This window comes from Oryctolagus cuniculus, chromosome 2 (assembly GCF_964237555.1).
Source record: "Oryctolagus cuniculus chromosome 2, mOryCun1.1, whole genome shotgun sequence".
NCBI lineage: Eukaryota > Metazoa > Chordata > Mammalia > Lagomorpha > Leporidae > Oryctolagus > Oryctolagus cuniculus.
The window spans coordinates 178,937,873-178,962,918 of record NC_091433.1 but is presented as its reverse complement, the minus strand read 5'-3'; the positions used below and the strand labels follow the sequence as shown (position 1 = coordinate 178,962,918).

At 56.8% G+C, this 25,046-nt stretch overlaps 1 protein-coding gene and 1 long non-coding RNA gene across 8 annotated transcripts in view; one reads left to right on the top strand and one right to left on the bottom strand.

Annotated features, from left to right (window-relative positions):
• KLHL29 (kelch like family member 29) overlaps positions 1-25,046 on the top strand; it is a 283,407-nt gene that overhangs the window by 199,785 nt on the left and 58,576 nt on the right. The window lies entirely within an intron of this gene.
• LOC127490353 (uncharacterized) lies at positions 4,292-8,205 on the bottom strand. The gene is made up of 4 exons (XR_007918324.2): positions 7,286-8,205; positions 5,598-5,704; positions 5,316-5,461; positions 4,292-4,729 (listed from the first exon to the last, which is right to left on the bottom strand). It is a non-coding gene; the product is annotated as an uncharacterized lncRNA (long non-coding RNA).

The window sequence follows — 25,046 nt, the reverse complement described above, 5'->3', positions numbered from 1 at the left end:
CGGGTGAACGGGCAGAGCAGACAGCAGGATCCAGTGGCCGGGACAGTCACAGCCCTAGAGGGCAGGGGGCAGCAGCAAGGGTCCCAGGGTGTCCCTGGTCCTCCCACACCTCCGCTGGCACCGAGTGACCACTGCTCCAGGGCCCCCAGAAGCATGAGACCCCCTGAAGCCTTTTGCGACAGAACGTGGGACCTTTCCATCTCGCCAAACGCGAGGACGGCGAGCGACAGCGTGGTCCCCGCGCCTCCCGGAGCATCTCCTGAGTCATCGCCCCCGGGCTCCAGGGCCCCGCGAGGCTGGCGTGTTCCATTACCCTTTCTCCTTGCGCTTTTCTTAGTAACATCCCTGGCACGGCTGCCGCACAGAGGCCTCCCAGAGACATTCTGTCCTGCTCAGCCCCAAAGGCTGACCCTGAGTCAGCGCGGCCGCCCTGACCCAGGAAGCTCCTTGTCACCCTGCCCAGGGCCCTGTGCGAGGTCACTGCGGTGCCCTTAGGCGGACACACGGGTGGTCAGCAAGGCCACGGCCATGGCTTGAAAGCAGGTGATGGTCCCTCCCAGAGCAGGGACAGGTGCAGGCAGCTGTTCTCCGCGAGGTTTATTTAGATCCTGAGTCTTCTGTCCCCGGGATTTGATTCCAGGGTCAAGGGAAGTTCCTGTGAGTGTGTGACACTGGATCCGGGGCCCAGCCGGGTCTGGCCCAGGCAGCCACGCCACACTGGGTCAGCAGTTCTGCCGCTTCCCTGGCCATCCGCCGAGGCACCCCCGTGGGCTCCTGACACAGCTGCACTCACAGCCCAGAGGGAAAGGGGGCCCTCCCTCGGCTCAACCCTGAACTCAGCACTGCCATTCTAGTGGGGTCCCCCTGCCCCGTCTCCTCCTGGGGACTGTCTGGAGGAGCAGCTGGCCGGAGCACCATGAAGTCAGTTCTGCGCAGGTGCACAGTGCCAGGATGGACCTGCTCCTCAGCGGCCAGGGGCCAGGGCAGCCCCAGGGACTCTGCTGCCGCCCAGCACAGGGACCTGGACAAAGCATCACTGGCCGGCAGGAAGAGACCTCCTCTGTCGGAGGCTGAGGCGGCCGCTGCGGGTTCAGGGCTTGCTGATAAGTGGTCCCACTGGGAGGCAGTGTCGCCAGAGGAAAGAATTGACGATGATGAAAGCGGCAGATTTCCTGGGAGACAGTGTCCCTTGCAGGCAGCAGCAGGAGCCCTGGAGGTGGACACTGGGAGCTTTTCCTTCGGGTTCCAACACCGACTGTGTCCTGAGGCCTGGGGCCCCTGGAGCACTGGATGCCCAGCTGCAAAATGGAAACACCTTGTCATTTGGGGTCATTTCAGTTCACTCTAAATATGTGAGGGAGAGGCAGGGAGGACAGCAGAGAGCAGGCCCCTGGCGTGTGAGAGGAGCCCTTCCTTCCCCACCTCCACCTCCCATGCTGCCGCCCCCTGCCCCTCGGCCAGCTGTTGGCATTCGGTCCCCATCCTGACGGGGGCCTGGCCCTCACCCTGGGCTGCAGCCATGGCCTGGTGACCGGTTGTCCTCAACCATTTGGAAAATCAGGGCCAGGCCCCTCCGATAGAGGAGCAGATATGAGCTACAGGATGGTCAGCCAAGCACCCCCACCCCAGCTTTCTCCACCTGCTGCAGGCAGAGCTGGTCCAGCCTGGCCTGTTGCCACCGTTTCTAAGTCCTCAACTACTTGGAGGCCATCGTGCGCCTGCTGTTTGTGGCGATGTCCATCCTGCACTTGTATCCCTGTGCGGGGCGGCCCCGGGGGGCTGGCCAGCTCTCCGTGGAGGGCCTGCAGGTTGGCAAGGGACAGGGTGGAGGAAGAACTCACTGTCCGTCTTCTCTGCATGTCTGTTGAGATACGACATCGCTTTGGTCACTTTCAGAACCTATCAGTCCTCGTTGCTGAAAGTGTTTGTGGAAGTGGACACGTCTGCCGTCCAGTGGGTCTGATGGGGGTCGGGGGGAGGAAGGATCCCAAAAGCAGGAGGTTGTATGAGTCCCCCTCCTTCTCGAGTCCATGTCGTCAGGAGCCAGGAAACCCTCTCTTAAAGGCTGAGTTGGGGTGGGTGGGAGAGAGGCTCAGCCTGTGGGGGGGGGGGGGGATTCCAGAACATTCTCTCAACCCTCACAAAGGTGGCAGAGGCCATGCTTCTGCTGCAGAACTGGACCTTGCACCCAGTAGGTGTTCAGGAAGGCATGGGGCTCCGCCCCTGGCCAGGTGTGCCGCGAGGTGCGGGGGTCCCTGTGACCTCACTCGTGCAGGGTCCCCCGGCCTAAGGGCGAGTTGCCCGCCCTCCATCACTGTCTTTCCGTGAGCAGGTTTCCCAACCCCTGTGGCCAACAGCGCTGCAGCACGGGGTGAGGCGCTGCCTGCAAACATCTTAAGGCATCTGCCCAAACTTCCGTGCTCATCCTGACCGACTGAACAATTGAAAGGTTCGCTTTCTGAAATCCCTTTTCTTACAAAATGCAATTGGCAGCTTTAACCTCCTGAGGGAATGCACCACTCGCCGCGCCCCGTGGGTCGGTTTTATCCAAGAGCTTCGCTTCCAGCGCTGCACCAGAGTGCAAGCCGAGGGGACGAGCCGACGAGTGTCCAGGGGTCTGGGTGGCCCAGGGGTGGGCACGCGTGGCCGTGTCAGGGGGCCTTGGAGGGAGCCTGAACCTGCTGCTGTCCGTGGCATATGGCAGCATGGAGGCCCAAGCAGTCGCGAGAGCTTGACTTCGTCCTGCCTGGCTGCTGGAACGAAATGCCGCGAGCTGAGTAGCTCTAGACAGCAGCTGGAGGCTGCGGGCTGGGGATGCAGGGAGGGCTTCCCGGCTCATGCCCAGCACATTCTGACTGTGCCCTCCCGTGGGGCAGGGGAGTGCTTGCCCGGACCCCATCTGTGGGGCCCCACCTCCAGGAGCCAATCAGCCCCCGCAGGCCCCTCCTCCATCATCACCCTGGGGATTAGCTAACAGGGTAGGGACAGGAAGACACGCAGACTGCGCGGGGGAGCAGAGGGCGGCCCCAGGAGGGCCAGCCGACACCCAGAGCACGAGGACGGCAGAGATGGGCCGGGCCTGGAAGGCGGTCCCTGTGACCCCTGGGGCCTGCAGTGCCAGGAGGGATGAGGTGGGACCAAAAGGCAGTGGAGAAGCTCACGGGTGGGCGCAGGACAGAGGAATGTGTAAGGCCTTGGCTCCAGGGGCGGGAGACCACCTGTGGTCCATTTCCGCTTTTCAGCCTTGGCCCGAGTGGAAACGTTATTTTTAGTGGAATATCTGGAATCGCCTCGTGTCCTCTTAGACCTCAGCTTGATCCCTTGGGCCCCAGGGGGCTCTGGTTTTGGATCCTTATGAGCGGGGCTCTATCGTGATGTGACATCACGGTGCCCCAGGGTATCTGTTGGGTGCCTGGCGGGGGGTGGGGGAGGGCCCAGGGGTCCTCATGCCTCTCTCTCTAGATGTCCCCAGAGTGACCCAGGATGTCCCTTGTGGCGTCCACACAGAGCTGACAGTATTCATCCCTGTTCTTGGTTTGGTGGGGAGAAAAAGGCACCGCTAAGTAGTCATGCAAAGGCGCTGCCGCCTCCAGGAGGGGGCGAAACTGCTTCTGTAGACACCAGGGAGCAGTGTCTGCTTCTGTAGACACCAGGGAGCAGTGTCTGCTTCTGTAGACATCCGGGGAGCAGTGTCTGCTGGGAGGGGGACATCCGGGGAGCAGTGTCTGCTTCTGTAGACACCAGGGAGCAGTGTCTGCTGGGAGGGCTGAGTCTTCCAGCGAGTGCTCTCCACGCACGCACAGCTCTCAGTCTGCACCCAGAGCTCGCGCACACCCGGCACGGCCCGACGTCTCATTCTTGCGGGCATCCGTCTCCTTGGAGGCAGGCCCCGTCCTCTTCCTTTTGTCTTATCTTCAATGCCTGGAATATCATAGGAGCCCAGAAAACGCTTGTTGTTTTGTTTTTAATTCCAAGTTAGAGCTATAATTCACAAAGTACACACCTCACATTTACTCTGGTAAATTCGCCCTTTAATTGAAATGCATTCATTTGCAGAACGCGATGCTGATAGGAGCCAGATAACTGGAGAATTGATGATTTGCTAAGTGCTGTGGGCCCCTTAGGATGTAAATTACAATATGGAGCATTTAGATACCAAACCCACTGGGGGAGGCACGGAGGATTATCCATTCTCACTCAGAGCACTCAATACAAACCTCAACTCACATTAATTAAAAATTCTAAATCATGCAATTGTTTTCTTCTGCAAATTCTTTTATGCTCTGTTTTATTTATCACCATTAATAATAACAATAATGATAACAATAATAATAAAGCTACTGTGTGATTAAGGTGCAGATAAACAACTAGGACACAAAATATTTACAGGTTTTTATGGCGCCCCGTGCTAGGAATGGGAATAGAAGCACTAGAAGAGAGATTGGTATGAGCTGGTTCCAGAAGATTCTCCCAGCGGGACTTCAGGTTCTGTTTGGTCTCTGATTCTGTTAACCTGTTCTCCCGAAAGCAGTCATTTGGTCACTCCTTCCTCTGACAACTTGTTGTGTGGCGAGTGTCTCCAATACACCAGGCAAGGTGTGGCGGTCAGCAGTGCGGTCCCCACGCTCGCGGCCCAGGGGTGGAGAGAGACAGGTACGGTCCGTGGCAGCGTGGTGCGACGTGATCAGCTGGGCAGTGGTAGGCGCTGCATGCTACGAGGTGGCTCTCCCTGTGGGTGGCGTGTCTGAGCCTCTAGGTGAGAGTGGGCCAGTGGGGGAGGGTCCCCGGGACAGGCCCAGGGATGGGAACAAGCACTACATACAGTTGGCAAATGCTTTGCCCTTGGAAGGTTCAGGTGCTGGGAGCTCAGTGGAGCTGGTGGGACCCAGCAGAAGGTAACTAGCTCACATCACGGGGAGCTCTGCCCTCGGCAGGAATGAGGGCTTCCCCACGGGAGGGGGTCGGGTCTCATTGGGGCTGGGTCAGGTATAAAGCAAGGCCACCCCATGGGCATGGCGCCTTCTGCACACCACGGGTTCCCTTCCCACTGTGTGCCGTGTTGCAGCAAGGACGCCCTCCCTAGGACACCAGGGCCACGCTGTTGGGATCCTCCAGCCTCCCAAGTCGTGAGCCAGATAAACTCTCAATCTGAGTAGCTCGGCCTCAGGTAATGTCGCCGCAACAGGAAATGGACTAAGGCGCTGGCGCCCAGGAGGCGACAGTGAGAAAGGAACCTGAGTGGTGAGCGTGGGCCGCAGCCTGGGGCAGTGGGGGGCCAGGGCAGGGTTTCTGGAGAACAGTAGATGGGTACGCACTTGGCACTGCTCTCTCTGGCTGCTTGTGGGTGGATGAGGCAGGCAGCAGGGATGCCATCATGGGGTGGACGCACAAATGCTGTCTCCATCCGTCCTGGGGCACCTGTGTGGCTTCTGGTCCTGAAATTCTCCGTGTCACCCGTCACCTGAGGAACAGGCACCATCTTGTCACCAGGCCAGCCTTGTCCTGTGCAAGGCCTCATCCTATGACCAGAAAATAGCCCTGCAGAGTAAGGCGAGTGCTACCCAGAAGCCTTGGGTCCTGACCCTGTCCCAACTGACCGCAGAAGCTTGGCCCAGGTCGGCTTCCTTTCTGGACCTCAAGGCCACTCCCTGCTTGTGGATAGGCAGATGTTCATGCATTCATTCACCAGTGATGTACTGGGCACCTAGTGTGAAGCCAAGCATAGTGTCAAGTCGTTTGTAGTAAGCAAAGCAGATAAGAATCACTACCCTCACAGAGCCTGCCATCAAGTGCATGGAAACAATGCAGAAAATAAGTAACAAAAATGTACGAGGATGCTTCAAAAAGTCTCTGGAAAATGGAATTGAAAGATGTCTGTTTTGGGCCGGCGCCGCGGCTCAATAGGCTAATCCTCCACCTTGCGGCGCCGGCACACCGGGTTCTAGTCCCGGTCGGGGCGCCGGATTCTGTCCCGGTTGCCCCTCTTCCAGGCCAGCTCTCTGCTATGGCCAGGGAGTGCAGTGGAGGATGGCCCAGGTGCTTGGGCCCTGCACCCCATGGGAGACCAGGAAAAGCACCTGGATCCTGGCTCCTGCCATCGGATCAGCGCGGTGCGCCGGCTGCAGCGGTGGCCATTGGGGGGTGAACCAACGGCAAAGGAAGACCTTTCTCTCTCTGTCTCTCTCTCTCACTGTCCACTCTGCCTGTCAAAAATAAAAAATAAAATAAAATAAAATAAATAAAAAATTAAAAAAAGAAAGATGTCTGTTTTGATTGCAAAAAATGTTTTGAAATGTATGCAGTCTTTTTTGTAGCATGCATTCTCCATGAACTTTTTGAAGAACTTATCTTTCTAAAATATTTTCATTTACTTGAAACTCAGAGAGACAGAGACAGACAGAGATTCTCCATCCATTGGTTCACTCCCCAAATATGTGCAACAACCAGGAAGGGCCAGATCAAAGCCTGGAGCCTGGAAGTCCTTCTGGGTCTGCCATGCGGGTGGCAGGGACCCGAGCACGTGAGTCATTGCCTGCTGCATCCCTGGGTGGGCATTAGCGGGAAGTCCGATCAGAAGTGGAGGTGGGACTTCAACCCAGGCACTCTGATATGGGACACAGGCGTCTGGAGTATCATAGCCACAGTGCAAAACTCCTGTCCCTAAATTTATCTTTCAATTGCAGTTTTCCATGAACTCTTTGAAGTACCTCCCCCGATAGTATGCTAGATGATGACAAGGGTAAGTGAGTTCCTTGTTCAAACTGGCCAGCTAGGAAATTCAGCCCGAGCCTCCTGCTGAAGACAGTAGAAAAGCTGACCATGGGTTACAGCCTGGCCCACAAGAGCTGGGGCTGGGCCAGGCCAGAGCCAGGAGCCAGAAGCTCACTGCAGGTCTCCCACATGGGTGGCAGCAACCCATGTACTCGCATCATCACCTGCTGCCTCCCAGGGTGCACGTTAGGGAGCTGGAATCAAAAGTGGATCCAGCACTCAAACTCACACACTCCAACCTGAGATGCAGGTGTCGTAAACGATGTCTTAACCAGGGCACCAAATGCACCACTCACGTTATTTCTTAAAAGCAATGTAAACAGACTCTGGAATACAATTTGAAAAAAAAGAAAAAGAGGCAACATTAACAATCATCAATAGAAAAAACAGAAAATAGGGGCCAGCATTATGGTACAGCAGGTCACATCGCTTCTTAAGGGACCAGTGTCCTGTGTCACAGTGCCAGTTCCAGTAATGGCTGCTCTGCTTCCCACCCACCTTCCTGTTAATGCACCTGGGAAGGCAGTCAACGCCGGCCCAAGTACGTGGGTCCCTGCCACCCATGTAGGAGCCTGAGGTGGAGTTCCTGGTTCTTTGGCTTCAGCCTCGTCCAGACTTGCCTACTGCCCTCCTCCTCCTCTCTCTGTCTCTCTGTGTTTCAAAAAAGTAAATAAATAAAACTTTTTTTAAAAAAATTGAAGTATAGGCACTTAGTGTTTTATAACTCCAGAAACAGATTTTAAAATAAGCAAAACTGACCATGTTGAAGGGGTTAGAGAAAAATTGCAGCTTTTAGCAGATAAACCATACATTGTCAAAGAACCAAATATAATAATATAAATAATCACATAAAACCCCAAACTAATAACTCAATGATGAACTGAACCCATGCAACCGAAGAGAGTATTGTGAACTGAAAGACTGATAAGAAAGCAAAAATTCCAGCATTAAGTACAGAAAGACAAGAGCAAAAAAATTTTTAAAAGCAAAAGTGAGTGATGGTGAAGTTACAGTGGAAGGTCCAGCATGTGTAACTGGAACTCAAGAAGAAATGGAGCGAGGACAGGGGTCAGAAGCAATGTTTTCAAGAGACAATGGCTGAGAACATTCCCACACTATTAAAAAATCAAATCACAGCTTCAAGAGGCACTACAAATTCCAAGCAGAATAAATACAAAGAAATTCGCACAAGGTACTCAAGGTAAAACCGCTGACAACTAAAGACGGAGAAAAATCTAAAGAGCGAGGGAGAAAAGACAGGTTACTTTCAATGGTACAATAATTAGGCGTAATTAACTGACTTCTCCATAGAAACAGCAGAAGTCAGAAGACAATAGGCGGAATCTTGAAAGTGCTGAGAGAAATCTCCAGCTCGGAATTCTATGCCCAGGGAAAATACCCCTGGAATTAAGAACAAAGTAAGTTCTTTTTTTTAAAAAAAATGTTTCAGGGGCTGGCGCTGTGGCCTAGCAGGTAAAGCTGCCAGCATCCCATATGAGTGCCGGTTCAAGTCCCGGCTGCTCCACTTCCGATCCAGCTCTCTGCTGTGGCCCGGGAAGGCAGTGGAGGATGGCCCAAGTGCTTGGGCCCCTGCACCCACATGGGAGACCAGGAGAAGCTCCTGGCTCCTGGCTTCGTATTGGTGCAACTCCAGCCATGGCAGCCATCTGGGAAGTGAACCAGTGGATAGAAGACCTCTCTCTCTCTCTCTTTCTGCCTCTACCTCTCTGTAACTCAGCCTTTCAAATAAATACAGAAGTATTTTAAAAAACTGTTTCAGACAAATAAACACTGAGATAAAATTGTTCACCAGAAAATCCCCCACTCAAGGAAATACTCTTCTACAGCCAGAAGAGCACTGATTCAAGATGGCAATTTGGAGTTCAGGAAAGAATGAAGAGCAAAAGAAAAAAATGAAAGTAAGTCCATATATAAATGAATCTTGATTTGATAAGGTAATAAAAATATTCTCATGAAACAACTAAAAAATAAATGCAAGCGTGACATAGAAATGAGGGGCAAGTGACGTTGCCTTAAGGAACATGTATATAAAGGAAGAGAGTGTATATAAAGGTTAATGTTAGACCTCAGCAAGTCAAGGATAAAGACTCACACTAGGAGTCTTGCAATAAAATCACACAAGTGCTTAATTCAAAAGAAGGCAGAGAAAGAAGTATACAATTTTGAGACAGATAAAGGCATTTAGTAAAACGATAAATGTAAACCTAGATACATTGGTATCGGCTTCAAATCCATGTGCTTGAACCAAAAGACAAAGATGTGAGACTAAATTGTAAAATTCTTACTGTACACTGCTTATTTAGAAACACAGCATTAAAAGAAGATATACCATTCAAAAATGCGGGTGTAGTTACAGTAACATCAGATAAAACTGACATGAAGACACAAAGCAAGAGTAGAGTTAACGATCGTTTCATAATTATTCTTCTCTAAGATTTATGTATTTGAAATGCAGGGTGATACAGAGAGAGGGTGGATGGAGAGAGGTCTTCCATCCACTGATTCACTCCCCGAACGGCCACAACTACCAGGTCTGGGCCAAGCCAAAGCCAGGAGCCCGGAACTGCATCCCAGTCTCCCACGTGGGTAGTAAGGACCCAAGCACTTGGACCGTGTTCTGCTGCCTTCCCAGGGGCACTAGCAGGGAGCTGGACTGGAAGGAGAGCGGCCAGGATTGGAACTGGCACTCGGACATGGGATGCTGGCATGTCTCACGCTTGACTCGATGCACAATGCCAGCCCCCCACAATTATTTTTGTTAAAAATTTTTTTTAATCCATAATCCTAGAGGGAGTGTCTTTTAAATACCTAAATAACAGAACAAGCAGACAAAACAACAAGAAGTAGTAGTACTAGTAGTAGTAGGAAGGGAAGGGGAGATTTGCAGTGCAATAGTAAGCAGGGCAGGGTGCCCTGGGCCCTACACTTTGATGATGGGATCGGGACCTGCTGCTTCCCCCACCCGCACACCCAAGCCAGCTCGGCCTCCACTGAGCCACCAGGGTGCTTCTGGCCCTGTCTGCTGAGCCTTGAAGTGTGCATTGGCCCTGGAGCTCACATCAGATCACCTTCTTGGGGCAGGCACTATGCCGGGTGTCGATGGAGTTCCCGCAACAGGTGTGCACTCTGGCTTACCCTCCCGAGCCTGACAGTGGGAATTCTTATGCCCATTTTGACTGAAACAGGTTCTGCTGGTGGCCCAGCGTGCAGAGCAGGCTGCTGCTGCTCCTGCACCCTCGCCACGTCTCTGCACCTGGGGAACAGGCCCACCAGCTCTCTGCAGCCCGGAGCAGTCGGCCTCTTGCAGACCTGGCCCCTGTCCTGTTGAGCGCCCCAGAAAGCTCTCCCCTGGCCTGGAGTTCACATTGTCTCTGCAGCCTCACAGTACCCGCATTGACCTCCTCTCCCCTTTCCACACGTGGGGAAAAACCCAGACGTGGAAGGCACAGAGGGAGAGGCCTGGGGCGGCTCTCACTGTTGCTCTCGCCCACGCCCTGTTCTACTGCATAAAGAGAAAGCCTTCTGAGAATCAAGGTTTTGTAACAAAGAAACATCGTTTCAATCATTAAGCAAACAATGCACAAAAGACATTTTCTAGACTAATGAGGATAACCAAAGCTATCATTTTATTAATTCTATTATTTATTCGAAAGGCAGAGGAACACCGAGAGACAGAGATTTCTCCTCCTCCGATTCACTTCCCATAGGCCCACAACAGCCAGGGCTGACCAGGCCCAAGCCAGGGGCTGAGAACTCCAGTGCTGGTCTCTCGTGCAGGCGCCTTGAACCTGACCACTAGCACCTGCAGCCTCCCAGGGTGTGCGCCAGCAGGAAGCTGAGGCGGGAACAGGGCCGGGACTTGAACCCAGGCACTCCGAGAAGGGATGAGGGTGGCAGCCACCGGACCAAATGCCTGCCCCAAAACTCATTTTGGGAGGGGCTCTGGCACCTGTCCTTTCGGCCTGTCCGTGAACTGCAGGGTTGACCCTATCCAGAGACTCGTTTAGAGATGCCCAGGGACCCGGACAAGGGCACGGAGGGCGTAAGGGGTGGCTCCAGGGTTTGCACCAGGCCTGTGACTCCAGGCCTGTCCTCTGGCTGGGTCACAGCAGGACGCCCCCTCCTCACGCGGCCCTGAGCAGGCAAGGTGACCACAGCAAGGCCTCTTTGCTCGGTCCACTGAGAATTGTGCAAAATAGACGAACACACTCTCCTCTAACCCAGAGGTCCGGTGTGCAGGCTCCTGATCTGACTCCCCCGCTGCCTCCTCTCCCAGCCGGGCGGCGGCACCTGCTGCAGAGCCGGTAGAGAGGCCGATGCACACCCCGCGCCACCCCGCGCGTGGCCCCGCCGGAAGCAGGGTCGGGGAGAGAAAGTTCCTCGCCCAGCCCCGCAGCTCCTTGCCCGGATTCTGAAACCGGGAATAAAAGGCCGGGGAATGCCTCGCGCGCAGGACTCGCTGCTGCCGCAGACACAGACCGCGTTACTTCTGGGTGTCCATGGAGGAAGGCGGTTTCTTGGAAAATACTCCCTGCGACTGCTTTTCGGGATCTATTCAAGGGCAAGGGTACTAGGCAGACGCTTGGGAACTCAGCAGCTTGCTTCCCTGGGGACCGCGGTCGCCGGCCTCCTCTTCCGCCCTCCGCGTGGGCGATGCCAGCGATGCTACAAGGCAGCAGCCGGTCCTGTGATGCACTGCGCCTTCCCGGAGTCTTAGAGATGTTTTGAATCTCTTTCTCAGGAATCTTGAACCCGCCAGTGGAACATTTTTTGATGTTGTGGGTAATGCAAGCAGCAGCGGCAGCGTGGGCGGGTTGGGCGGCGGGACAGACCCCGGCGTGCTGGGATCGCCGGGGACGCTGCCCGGGTTGGCGGAGCACCTGCCGGCAGTGGGTGCAGCCGAGCCGGGGCTGGCGTGGTGTCTTTCCTTTGTCCGGGGCACGCAGGAGAGGCAGCCGTCTCCTGGGAGTGGGCAGGGTGTTTTGGGAAGAGAGAACCGGAGGAAAAGTGCGGTCATCCTGGAAGGAATTCTCCGGCCCCGCTCAGTCTTAACCGTCTGGCCGTTATTTTCTGCCTGGGCACTGGCCATCCAGACCACAGATTCAAATAAAGATCGCAGCGAGGGGCCGGGGCCGGCCAAGCCGGAGAAGGTGGTGTGATGGTTCGCTGTAGGTGCCGACTTGAATTACCACACGGTGCCTAGATATTTGGCCAAACATGACTGAGAGTGTGTGTTTGGATAAAATGAGCATCTCACTGGGTCAGGAAAAGGCCAGAGTGGGACAGAACACTCCAGGAAGGGGCCCCCCTCTGGCTCTGAGCTGGGCGGGACACAGGTCTTCATCTGCCCTCGGCTCAGACTGAAGCCTCAGCTGTCCTGGGGTGCCACACCTGCTGGCTCTCGGACTGGTCTTGACCCCAGCGGCCTTCCTGGGCCCCAGGACTTCAGATAGGAGCAGTGCCACCTAGTCCCCTCGGTTTCCAGCTGGCCAGCTGCACTCCACAGGACTCTATGGTCTCCAATTGCTTGTCATAAATTCATAGATGAAGGGGATTCAAAAAAAATCATGGAAAGTTTATTTCACAGGTAGATTTATTTTGGTGAAAAAGATTTCTGAAGCCTGTGCAATTTTTCACAATACATATTTTCCATGAGTGTGTGTGTGTGTGTGTGCGCATGTGTCCATATGTGTGTATACATACATGTGTGTATGTATATGTGTGTGCACGTGTCTATATTCATTGTATGGGTATATATGTGTGTGCATGTGTATATGTGTACCTGTGTTTGTGTATCTTTATTGTGTGTAAGTGTGTGCACTGAGCCCACCAGCTGACGGGATCAGCTGTATCCTCTGGGAGAGGAAAGGGTAGCTGGATCCCAAAGGATTCCGATGAGCCCAGTGTCTCCAGAAACTTCTGCCGTCCTTCCTCTCTGCAGAGATCAGAGGCCGTGAGCTGTGGGAACAGAAATGTGCCCTGCCAGGCAGCCCGCTTCACGAGCTAAAGCTGCTCCCTCCCCTACAGGGGACAGGGCTGGAGCACAGGGGCCCCTCCTCCAAAGCAGGAGCCCAGCAGCCTCTCTGGGGCCATGAGGGGGCAGTACTGCAGCCACAGCTCCTGTCTCCACACACTCTAGACTCGGTGACTGTCCCTGCTCACTTCCTGCTGGATGGTAGAAGAAAAGGTAAATAGGGGCCTGTGCTGTGGTGGAGTGGGCTAAGCCCCCACCTGAAACACCCGCATCCCATATGGACGCCGGTTCAAGTCCCAGCTGCTCCGCTTCCAATCCAGCTCCCTCCTAATGGCCTGGGACAGCAGCAGAGGATGGCCCTACTTGGCGCACCCATGTAGCTGCAGGCTCCTGGCTTGGGCCTGGCCATTATGGCCACTTGGGGAGTGAACCAGTGGATGGAAGACCTTTCTCTCTGTCTCTCCTCCTCTCTCTGTAACTCTGGAAGGAAGAACAGGTGAATGAAATGGTTTGGAAGAGTGGGTGTGTGTGGCCCCTGCCGCAGGCACCTCCCCCAGCTCCCCTAGGAGCACACACACCCGTGCTCCTGCACTTCCTGTTCTGGCTCTGGGCTGGGCCGGGTGGGAGAGCTTGAGGGTGGTGGATGCTGTCAGAGGGGTCAGGGGTTTCCAGGTGCCTTGGAGCCAGGGGCCACATGACAGAGCTCGGAGGTGGCCCCTTAGATCTGTGAGCTTGGAGGGCCTGAGGTGTAAGAGAGCCTACGGGTGAGCCTCCTGGGGGCCAGGGACAGGCAGGTGTGACGGGTAGCGGGCAGCATGGTCGAGGCTGCTGGAAGAGCCAGGTGGGAGGCCTCAGGGGGACACTGGGGTAGAGTGTACCAGCGGTTACCTCTTAGCTCCGCATCCTGGGCTCTGGCCCCCTGCTCCCAGGCCCCCGGACACTGCACCCCACAACAAGGCTCGTCCTCTCAGCCCTGGCTTCAGCGCTTGGCTCCCCCTGCCTGCCCGGAGTTCCCAGTCTGTCATTCACAGCCCAGCTGAAGGCCACCCCCGGGCCCTCCACTTGGTAGCCTGCTTCCTGGGCTCCAGACAGACAGCTGCCAATCACGGCTTCCACCTCCGGCCCCCACAGTGTCCCGGGTGTGGTTCTGAGGCCTCTGCACGTCGTCATAGATGATCCTCAGGGCGTGGGTACTAGAATTCTGTTCAGGGTAAGGCAAGGGGAGCACTGGGAAGCCCGTTAGTCACCCCAGCTCTCCCCGCTTACAAGTGGCAGCGCCTGAATTGAAACCAGCATCCTGGCTCCAGACACTGCCGTTCACCACCTGGAGTGAGAACCCTCGTCCTGCTCCCAGGCACCCACGGTCTGCTGGGTGAGACAGGCTTCTGGTCAGTGGCCAGGGCCAGTTGCAGGGGGTCCGGCGTGCTGTCCCACCCCGACCTCTGGCCTCAGAGGGCACCTCTGTCTCCGTGAAGTGGCCTGGAATGTTTTGCAGTGTCCCCTCCCTGGAGAACGGCAGTGGTGCCGTGTTCCCCACGGTGGGGACGGGGCCCCAGGAGCTGTCCACAGTCACGGCCGGGGACGACAGCCGTCTGAGGAACAATATGTTTGCCTGCCCCTCATCGAGGGAGTGGGCTCTGTTTTCTCCCTCCTGTAATTGTCGCCATCTGTTTCCCTCCATCGTGTTTGTTGATGTTTTCTTGTTTTAAAGCTGGAATGAGTCAGATTGGAAGCTGATTTAGGAACAAGTGTCTGGGAGGGAAGCTCCAAGTGGCCGTGGGGGGCTCTGATTTGGAGCCGCTGGAGAGGAACAGATTCCAGGGGGAGGGCGAGCAGAGGCCATCGGGGCTGCAGCCGGAGCAGGCTGGGGCCACCTGGGTCTGTGCACGGTGCTTGTGCGCGGAGTAGGCGAATGTGTGAGTGATATGTGTGTGTGCCTCTGTGCACGTGTGTGCACGTGTGAAGGTGCGTGTCGTCCTGGGGGCCCGTGGGAGTGGTTGCATCTGGTACTGGGAAAGGGGCAGACGCAGGTGCGGGGAGCCGGCAGGGACCCAGGGCTCGGTTTGAAAGGTCTCCACCCCTGCTGTCAATGCACACGTGACCTCTCGTGGATCAGAGCTGCCCGGCTGCGAGCGATACAAACAAGCCCCGGTGAAGGCTAAACCTCGCCGGGGGCGGGGGTGGGGGTGGGGTATTTGTAGATGTGTTTTCAGAGCAGGCAGCTCCCAGAGGTGACCCCCAGATCCAGGCAAGGGGCCGTTGGTATCCCAGGGGAGCTGCACACAGGATCCAGTGACACCTGCCTGGACTGTCCACCTGGTGGACACCTCACGAGCCAGCGTGGCTTGACCTGCACTCTGCTGCCTGCCCTCTGCCTGATCCTAGAGCTAAGCTCAGGGACTCCCGGGGGGGGGGGAGCAAAGTGGCTTCAATGTCCTAGTAGGGAAGGAGAGCAGAGTCCTACAGACAGGAAGTAGCTTCCTGAGCCTGTGAGACAGATGCCCGCAGCTGACGTCTTATCAGAGATTTTAAGTCAGTGCTCCTGCTGGCCCTGTCTGAGTCCCAAGCTGGTGTCCAGCAGGCACCTGTGCTATTGCTCCCTGATTGTCATTACATAAGCCAAAGAGAGGTGCCCTGTGACACTGTGCACAGCACCCGTCCTTGACCTGCAATTCAGACAGCCGCCACTAGAGGCTGCAGTGCCCGGACTTCGGACTCCCGGCTGAACCTCCCGGCTGCCCTAGATGGAGGTAGAGACAGAATCCAGCCCGCTTTCTTGTCCTCTGTCCTCAACTGATAACCCACAGTCTACGGGAGATTCCCTGATGGCAGCAACCCAAAGGAACTGGTGTCGAACATATGCCCTGGGCTCGTCATCCTTTGTAAAAGGCCCCTTAGCTTTCCTGCCCTCTTGGGTCCCCGGTAGTGACAACAGCTGGCATTTGCTGAGCCTCTGCTGTGTCCCGGGAGCTGTGCTGGGCCCTGGAATGAGAGGATTTCCACTCCTTCCTGAACTGTTTCAAAGGGGAGACCAGCATGCCTGTTTTTTAGGCGAAGAAGAGAAGTGAGGGCTCAGACGTGAACTGAGTTGTGCAAGGTCACAAGGCAGCTCATGATGGGCAGGCCTGCAATTCGCACTGCTGGGCCCGACCTTATAAGGAAGAGGCACCAGGACCCTCTTGGTGCTACCAGCCGGACCACATGCCATGTGGGCACCCAGGGTGGCTGGGTTTTCACCAGAAGTTCTCGCGCTCAGCCCGTGCCCTTGAACTTTTGACGATACCTTCTTCTTCCTGGGAAGCCACATGGCCTGTGCTCAGCCCCACGGCACAAGGTGGTGCGAGCAGCTCCCTCCACTTGCTGTGATGTTTAGGAGCAAGCAAAGGAAACTTCTAGTGTCTGCATATTTAAGCACTTTTATTAAGTGGAACAAGCTATTTCTGAACACGAGAGTGGCCAACAGCCTTAGAGGAAATTAAAATGAACCATGACAATGGAAAATTGCACAGGGGCACGGTGGATTCTCCGGAGATAAATACAACAAGGCTTTCAACAGCATGCGGGGAAGACTGGAGATCATGGAGATTATGTTGCGAGGGGGGAAGAAAGCAAAGCCTCAGAAAATTAGAGCTGAGGCTGGTGGGAGGGCCGACCAGCACGCTCCTCAGCTCTGTGGGTGTCTCTGCCCGTCCAGCACCTCCCTGGGGTCTGGCCGACAAGGTGGAGGCACAAACAACAGGCAGACAGATCTCGGCTGCATTCAACCGGAATTCTGAACATGCACAGGGCACGTGCTGAGTGAGTGCCTTGGGCTGAATGGGCTCCTCCCCCAACTCACCGGTTAAAGACTTGACCGCCACTGTGACAGCATTTGAACGTGGGGTCTCGGGGGATAAAACTAGGTGTAGGTGAGCTCGTGATGGGAACAGTGCCCTTATAAGAACAGAAGGAGACTCCAGTGCCCCTGCATGGGAGGACAAAGCAAGAAGGCATCTGGGTCTGCAGGCCAGGGAGGGAGCCCTCACCAGAACCTGACTATGTCAGCACCCTGGTCTGGGGTGCTGCAGCCTCCGGCGCCCTGAGAGATGAATTTTTGTTGCTGTGAAACCACCCTGGCTGAGCTTCTGCACCAGGGAGCGGAGATGGATGCCAAGACTTTGGCCTCCAAGAACTCCCGGGCCTTAAGCAATTGTGAAGTGGCTCATCCAAAGCTTCAGTGGCTATCAGCTGTCATAATTGTGACTCGGATTCTCCCATCAGCCTCTGTCTTCCTCTAGGCAGAGACGATTCGTTGTTCTGTCTGCAGCACAGGATAGCTTCCCTCCAACCAGGGATGGGAGGATGGATGGACGCACGCACGCACGCACGCACAGTGCAGCTGAAGGCAGTGAGCCCCACAGAGTGGCTGGAGCTGTGGCAGCACCGCAGAGAGAAGCCCCCCTTGGGAGTAAAGAGAAGGAAACCTTGTCCCAGACAGTCCAGGAAGAGGCATCCGTGCAGGGCATCTGCCTGGCCCCCTCTGGTGAGCGTCCGCAGAGTCTATCTGCCCAGCAAACTTCCCAGAGCTGGAGAGAGGGGCTGCTGCTGCTGTCGCTGTTTCCTTACAAATAAATCCCTTAAATCACCTCCATTCTGAACCGAGAGCCAAGCAGGCCCCTGACCAGAGGGCAGGCCTCTTCCTCGGGACCAGGCACACACTGCTCTCCTGACAGAGAGCCCAAGCGGGCGGCAGGTGGGGAGAGCAGCACCGGGGGCTGGGGAAAGACAAAGTGAGTCCCTGAGACACGCACCGGCCAGCTCGCATCTGTGAGTCCTCAAGTGCCCGCTCTCGCTGTGCACTGTTCCAGGAGCCACCTCTCAAGGACACGGGTACTACGTGGCTCGCTCCTTTGTCCTGCCTGACCCTCGCGGTGACTGTGCCGCTGTCCCCTGGCTGGTCAGTCCTTTAATGAGGTTGCTGAAGATGTCTGTGTTGGAACTGAGCTGTCAGCTCCGTGCTCTGAGCGTCATCCGTGCTGCGTGAGTCACACGCACAGGGTTTTAGTGCTCAGCCCTGCTCCCTCCCCTGGCGAGTCTTTGTAATAAAAAGTGAGGAGCACTCTGTCCAGGCTAGCCCGCTCCATCCAGGCTAGCCCGCTCTGTCCAGGCTAGTACACTCTGTCCAGGCTAGCCCGCTCCATCCTGTCTAGCAGGCTCTGTCCAGGCTAGCCCCATCCATCCAGGCTAGCCCACTCTGTCCAGGCTAGCCCGCTCCATCCTGACTAGCAGACTCTGTGCAGGCTAGTACACTCTGTCCAGGCTAGCCCTCTCTGTCCAGGCTAGCCCCCTCTGTCTAGGCTAGCCCACTCTGTCCAGACTAGCCCACCCTGTCCAGGCTAGCCCCCTCTGTCTAGGCTAGCCCACTCTGTCCAGACTAGTGCACTCCATCCAGGCACCGCTCTGTCCAGGCTAGCCCCCTCTATTTAGGCTAGTGCACACTGTCCAGGCTAGCCCCCTCTGTCCAGGCTAGCCCCCTCTGTCTAGGCTAGTGCACACTGTCCAGGCTAGCCCTCTCTGTCCAGGCTAGCCCTCTCTGTCCAGGCTAGTGTGCCTTCACAGACTTGAGCAGGCTTATTGGGAGGTTGTGGAAGAAGAGGCCACAGAAGGAGCTGCAGTTGAGGAACTGGGGACTCTCGGGCTTCCTCCCAGCTCCCGATGGATCCTGTGCACACAGGGCTTAGATAACACTACAGTGCCCCCACACACACACACACACCCCTCAGGTGGGCTTGGAAGGCTGGGCTCAGAGTTACCTGGCCAGCGCCTGGCCAAGCCATTCCAAAACATGCACTCTGGCACGGGCATTCGGCACAGTGGTCGAGACATCCAAATCCCACATCAGCGTGCCTGGGTCGTAGTCCCAGCTCCACTTCTGGTCCAGCTTCCTGCTAATGTGCACCCCAAGAGGCAGCAGGTGATGGCTCAAGGACTTCGACTCGTGCCATCTATGCTGGGAGACCCAGGTTGAGTTTCAGGCTCCTGGCTTTGAGCTAGCTGCTGGGGGCATTTGGGGGTTGAGCCAGGGGATGGGAAGATCTCTGTCTCTTGGTCAAGCTGTCTCTGTCTCTCTACCTTTCACAAAAGGCCCCCCAGAGTTGGCTGGAAGCAGCCCCCAGGAAGGCCGACTGGCGGACAGCTCAGCCAGGGAGCCCACATGCCCCCACGCCCACTCTCTGTTCAGCTTTGCTGTGTAGAGGGCTTGTCCTCGCCACACTCAGGGAGGGTTTCAGATCTGAAAATGACAAGGGCTCCCCGAATCGGGCATTGTCTGCTGTGCGTCTGTGTCTGAAACTGACCCCGGCGAGGGCCAGGGGTGGTCCCGCAGCCGCTGCCTGCAGGGCCGGTATCTGGAAAATGTCCCATCAAAGACCAGAGCAGGGGCTGCCCTGGCCACGCCTGCCTCCCGCCCACCTCGGCGGGCGACATGAATGAAGACAGGCGCCACGCTCGGGAGGGAGCTGTGTTGTCACCAAGGGGACGAGGTGACCGGGAGCAAGCAGGACAGGCAGGAAACACGGAGCGGGGCTGTTGGGGGAGCACCGAGGGCTGATTGAAGGGGGGATGAAAGGCGCAGCCCGGCCCCGGGAGCAGGTGCCCTGGCTCTTGTCCTCGTCCCGTGCGTCACGTGTGGGTCGGGGCCACTCGCTCTTCACATCACAGGCGTCCACCGAGGGCCAGGCCTGCCCTGCACCTCTCAGCAGAATGAAAGGGAAGCTGATATCAGAGAGGAGCGGAAGCACCGGGAAGGGCCTCTTTCTTTTCAAAGACTTCTCGTTTGTGATGGGCTTTTTTTTTTTCTGGGTGATCTTTTTTTCAAAGCTCCCTTTGAAAAATTTGTGGGTTTTGTAATGGATGAAAAGTTACTTGGAAATGGGACTAAGAAGTTTCCCGTTGAAAGTTGTTGGAGGGAAGTTGAAAGCTTTGAGCTGTAAGGTTCTGCCAGATTGATCATTTCTTTTGTCCACGAGGCGCATCCGTTGGGAGGGGGTTGGAGGAAGGGGCCGGGGACCTGCACGGGGCACACACGAGCCGTCGGCAGCAAGCAACCCCTCCGCAGCTGCTTTGCGTCTGCTAGGATGGCCAGCGTGCTAAACTCCCAGCACAGATGTCACCAAGGCTTGGTCTTTGATGTTGGAAAAGGCAGAAGCAAGCATACCTCCAGAATACCGTAGAAAGCTGGGTCCTCTCGGAGAAAGACCTGTCTGGCTACCAAACAGCGGTTATCATCAGAAAAATAACTGTGAAAGTAATGGGGCCAACCGGCCACAGGGATGGGGAGGGGGGCCTGGCCTGAGCGTGGGGCATGTCTGCATTTGAGAAGTGAGGAGGCCAGGAGCCGGAGAGGGACCGGAAGATTTAGGGAAAGCACCAGGAAAGGGGCAGGCATTTGGCCTATTTGAGATGCTACTGGGGACACCTGGATCCCATATCAGAGCCCCACGGTTCTCGTCTCAAGTAATGGCTGTGTTACGGATTCCAGCTTCCTAACGTTCACTCTGAGAGGCAGCGAGTGATGGCTCAAGTACATGGGTCCCTGCCACTTACGTGGGAGACCTGGATGGAATTGCTGCCTGGCTCAGTCCCAGCCATCTAGGGAGTGAACCAATAGATGAGCGTTCTCTCTGTCTCTCTCTCCCTCTCTCTGCCTTTCAAATAAATAAAATAAATTTCAAAACAAAAGCACCAGGGAAAGTGCTGTTGCAGACACGGAGGGCCTGGAAGGAGGGAGTTACGCCCCTGGGCTCTGAGTGCGGTGACTGCCCTCCTGGAAGGGGTGGCCCCACCACCACCAGAGTGCAGGGGAGGGAGGTGGGACTCCAGGTGTCCCAGAGAGCGGCCACGGAAGGAGGGGGAAGGGCGATGGGTTCCAGGAAGGCAGTGAAGGGGGCAGAGTTTTCCTGCAGGCTGCGTATTGGAAACCAAGGGGCGGGAGCTCGGGAGAGGAGGGGGCTTCGAGGGGGCCCTGCGGCATGTTGCCCACCCTGCAGGGGTGGGGGGCAGGCTTCAGTCCTGGTCTCGTGCTGAGGAAGTGCCCTATTGGAGAGGGCCCAGGCCACCTTGGCAAGGTTGGGGGACTGCATCTGTGGTGGCCAGGGGGTAGAGGAGGTAGCGGAAGCCCAGTGGCTCCAGCTGCCCAGTCCCAGCCGGGCTCAGCGGAAAGCAGGAGGCTGTGGCCGGCCCTCCATGGGCACCTAGGGGAGAGCTCTTACTACAGGGCAGTGGGGGTGCAGCCTCACTGGCTGAGCCCCCTCAGAGGGCTGCAAGCTACAGCAGGGGTTGGGTGGAGAGAGGGCCTGGGAACGGGCAGCCGCCCACAGCGCTTGTGCTGAGTTGAGCTGGAAGAGACCTGACTTGGAGTCCCGAGCGTGGCTCGCAGTAGTGTCACTGCCCTCTCTGGGCTGGTGGCTCTCACATGCAAAATGAGCACAGAAGCCTTGTGGACGGGAAGCGGCTCATGCCCATGACCGGACAGATGTGTGCCCATGGGACGGAGGCTGGCCAGGCAGCCCCACTGCGTCGGTGCCTGACTGCTCTGACTGGGGTCCTCCTGGCGAGCCACTGAGAGGGCACAGGAAGCGACTGTGGTTTCATCTTCCAAGTATTTACAGATGACCTCCAGGGCTGGGCACAAAGCCTGGGTCCACAGGGCAGCGTCGGAGCCCTGAGGCTTCTCCCTCGCCCCGCCTGTGTCCCGGGGTCCCTCCATCCCACCCTCCCTGTGCGTCCTCTGCCCCGACCCGGGCACCTGACAGGATCAGTTACCCTGCGAAGACATCATATTCCGTACTGTGGTAGGAATCTGAGTATATATTTTAAATGACAAGATCGAAATTAAAATTTAAATAAAGAATTACTTTTCTATAAGTTGCTCTGAAAGCAGTAATTTAGCAGCAAATTGACAGAGAAAGGTAAGTACTGGTCCTTTAAACCGTCGTGCAGTTTCCGGCGTGCGGGCCAGAAGTGTCTCAATTTAACACATCATTGGTTAGTATTATTAGAAATTGCATTGGGCTCCAGCGCGCACTGCGGTGGGGCTCCGAAGGGGAGGCCAAGGGCACCGACCTGGGGCAGGGGGCCCGAGAGGGCAGCCCGGCTAATTAGAGCAGGGAAGCCTGGGAGACGACCCCTCCCCCATCCCCGCTCTGGCCCCAAGTGAGGATTTCACCGCGATGATCTTGCTGTAGTTCAGAGGCGACCATGGAATGCGAGCGAGGGCACCGAAGATGTCATTTCCTCTTCCCAGAGGCCACTGATGTGGGAGCCTTGGTGTCCACCAACCTGTCCTTCCGTCCGCTGGAAACCTGGGCTCAGAACACGAGTCCTCGGAAGCGGCGACAGCAAGAAACTGGCCCCCATCGGCCACGTAAAATAGACCCCAAACCTACCCCAGTCTGAATCTTGGGAGCGGCATCAGCCCCCCAGGTCCCCAGGCTTGGGACACAGGCCTGGGAACCTGCATGTGAAGAGGGGCAGTGCTCCCCCAAGGGTGACAGCGAGCCACCTGCTCAGCGCCACCCGGCACTGGGAGGGGTGCAGACACCTCCATTGCTAACCCTCCCTGGGCCTTTCTATGCACCTTCGCCACGGAGATCCTGACCACGGGCTGACTGGGCGCTCCTCCTGGGTGCACCACAGCCTCTCGCTGTGTAGGTCCGACTCCCTGGGCTGGAATCTGACAAATCCCAGACGCCAGGCCTCAGTGTCCCCCGAGGGGATACAGTGCCTTCAAAGCACCGAGTGCCCGTCTGGGGCTTGCCCTGGAGGCCAGCGCGCTCCGAGCCCTGCACCCAGTCCGAGTGCCCTGCTTGGGGGGGGGCACGCTGGACAGCAGGCAGATGCCCACTCTTCGCGCTAGGAGCTTCTGCCCACATCAGGTGCGCGTGTCTGGGCATCCTGAGACAACAATAAGGCTGCTGATCAAGTTCAGTTTGGCAGGCTCGGCATCACCCGCCACACTGTCCTCCCTGTGGCTCCCCAGCTGGTCATCCAAGGCCACCCCGCACCCACCACGCAGCAGAGGGGGGGCTGTGTACCAGGAGAGACTGTGCCAACTCTAGCATTTTTGGACTGATGACCCCAACTGTGCTTGTGCTGCCCCCAGTCCTCTGAGGAACACAAAGTGGTGCCTGGGAAACGGGGACTCCTGCGTCAGGAGCACCACACAATGACCTGTCCCAGAGCACACACTGAGGACTCTGTACCCCGCCCCCGCTCTTGTTAGCGACTCTCCACAATAACCTTTCCTGGTGTCTCACACGCGTGTGCCCAGGCTCCCCGGGATGATCCTGTGGCTCCCGCCATGTCGACTGAGAGATAAGAGGAACCACACAACCGAGGCAGCAGCTGCAAGTCCTCTTAAAGAGAACAGGGCCAGGACCGTCATACACGGCATCTACCATTCTCTGTCCATCACAATAGTCACAGGCCTGTGCATTCTCTTTCTCTTTTGGAATGGGCTGATAGGAAGCTCAGTGCTCCACTGGCACAGTTCTAGGAGCCCTGTGGCCTGCAGTCCTGCAGTGTCCTCTGGATCATGGGCCCTGTCTCCATTTTCCCTGGCCTGGCCTCCCATTTGCGTTTCTTCCTGACTGCGTGGTGCCTTTCCCTATCTGTGACACCTGTCACTCGGTTCACAGCGCTGGGAACGAGCAGCCTCCTGTACAAGGACCCATCCCACAGGTGTGAGACTCTCCTGGGCAGGTGCTTGGCCACTGCCGAGCACTGCTGAGTAGGCACAGGAGAAAAGCACGGTGAGGGTCAGGGGGCTCTGGGAGCCCCGGTGGGGGCTCCCAGCTGTGACGCGTGGGGCTGGCGGGGGGAGGCTGTGCCAGGACCCTCAGCAGAAGGCGTGCCTGCCAGCGCTGCCCACACCACAGGGACCAGGAGTTGAAGCCAGCAGGTCCTGGCCTGGGAGGCAGGTTCACTGGCCAGAGAGGACCACGGGTGCCGCCACCGTCAGCATTCTGCCATGGGACCCCAGACGTGGACTCTGCAGCCCGGCCTGTCGGATGTGCCTGAGCTGGAAGTGCGCCAGTTCCTGCAGGGTTCTTTGATGGTGACCTTGGCCCCAATCTGTCTGCCGTACTGCAACCTGCCTAGCTCTCGTGGCCCAGTGCCAGCGACGGCTCTTCTAGTGCTTCCCCTGACCTCCAGGCTCCATTGATTCGCCTTCTTCTGACCTCCTTAGGCCAGGGAGATACTGCATTCGCATCAGTCACCCCTCAGCATCCTGCATCTGCACTCAGGCACGTGGGAAGGGGCCGCTGGGTTCATTGGTCAGTGGGTTGGGTCAGCAAGGCCTCTGAGCAGCGCCCAGCAGCCTCCAGGGCAGCAATGGCGGGGCCCCAAGTTCCAGAGGGCCCTACAGCCTGGACACCCACATTGTGGCACGCCTCAGCCTTAGGACTCTCCCTGAAGCATTCCCTCTGCACTCCCTGACTCACTGAACCCAGAAAGAGGGACCCCCTCCTGGTGCCCAGCATTGTGGCTCATTCATTCATTCATCCCCTGAGCACCGGCACCCACTGGGCACCCACTGGGCCTAGTGCAGTGTGAAGCCACTGCCCTCATGGGGCTCAGCCACCAGGACAGTGTCAGGAGCAAGGCCCCAGGGGCAGGTGCTAATTATGTGATTGTCTGACTGTAAGTACACAGGGAATAGAGATGAGACCACCTCTCCCTCCTCCCTGCCCTTGCCCCGTAACTCCCAGACGCTGCTAGCTGATGGCATCTTTGTGCACCATAGAAATAAAGAGCTGCCCCTGAGCAAATTAGCAAAAAGTAGCCTCTCTGAGCCATTGCAGATTTGCAGGTGCAGAGCTCAGGGAGCCCCATGGGAGTTCACATACCTCTGCCTCCCTGGTGGCTGTCAGCCCCTCACCCCCTCACCCCCTCTGCCAGACCTGGGCATCGTGCACCACCTGTGGCCCTGCAGCCCTGCCCCAAAGAAGAGGGTGGGTCACTGGGTCCCCCGCTCCCCCCACCCAGCCACATGGCCTCCATGGCCACTATGAGGTGGGGGTGCCAGCACCCACCAGTAGCAGCACCTTCCGCCTCTGCCGTCGCCTCCAAGAGGGCCTGAGCCACGAAGGACCTGGGTCTTCAGTGTTCTTCAGGCGCCGAAAGAAGCAGGGTGCTGTCAGCCGCCGTGAAAATGTGACCTTTGACGATTTACAAGAGCTCAGGGTTTAAAAAGCTGCTGCGTTAATGATGCATCCCATTAGCATCTCATTAGGGGGAA